Source organism: Chaetodon trifascialis, chromosome 23 (assembly GCF_039877785.1).
Source record: "Chaetodon trifascialis isolate fChaTrf1 chromosome 23, fChaTrf1.hap1, whole genome shotgun sequence".
In the NCBI taxonomy this organism is placed as follows: domain Eukaryota; kingdom Metazoa; phylum Chordata; class Actinopteri; order Chaetodontiformes; family Chaetodontidae; genus Chaetodon; species Chaetodon trifascialis.
The window spans coordinates 12437126-12437876 of record NC_092078.1 but is presented as its reverse complement, the minus strand read 5'-3'; positions in this window follow the sequence as shown (position 1 = coordinate 12437876).

Here is a 751-nt window from a genome sequence, read left to right as displayed (position 1 = left end):
TGACAACTGTAAGCCCACATGTGCTAATCTGTGCCTGTATCTGTTATCAAAGTTCAAAGTTCTTCAGGACAGAAGGAACCCCAAAACATGTGCTAAACTGGTTTAAATAAAACATTATCATGTCATCATATCACTCTAAAGGTAGGGTGGGATGAGGTCAGCGTGCAAACTTGCTTGTACGTTACTTTTTACATTCATTTCAATGAACTGCCTAAACTCTTAATTATCTCAGTATTCACCTCTGCTTTTTTTTTTTTTTTTTTTTGGTAGCTGTTATCTAACCTGGCGACATGAGAAAGAACACCATCATATTTATAGCACTGGCCAGAGGGGAGTGGTTACTGGAGATTAAACACTCACACACACACCTGGGACCTGACCAGCACAACCACTGTGTTGCTCCGTTGGCCAATAAGCAGCTCCGGTGTGGTTCGCTGATTTGATCTAACACGCTTTGGGAATCAAGATGATGGATAAGGGAGGGAGGGTGAGAGTGCAGTCACTTTCTCTCCAGGTGTGTGTGTGCGTGTGTGTGTGTGTGTGTGTGTGTGTGTGTGTGTGTGTGTGTGTGTGTGTGTGTGTGTGTGTGTGTGTGTTCATCACATCCACTTTCTAAGGCTGACCTAATTAAGGAAAAACAAATCCAAAGTTTGCAGCAGCTCATGTTTTGCATGCTTTTACTGCGCTGCGTTCTTGATCCCTCTCTCGTTCTTCTCTGTCAGTTTCTGAACAACCAAGTGGCAGCTGTTAT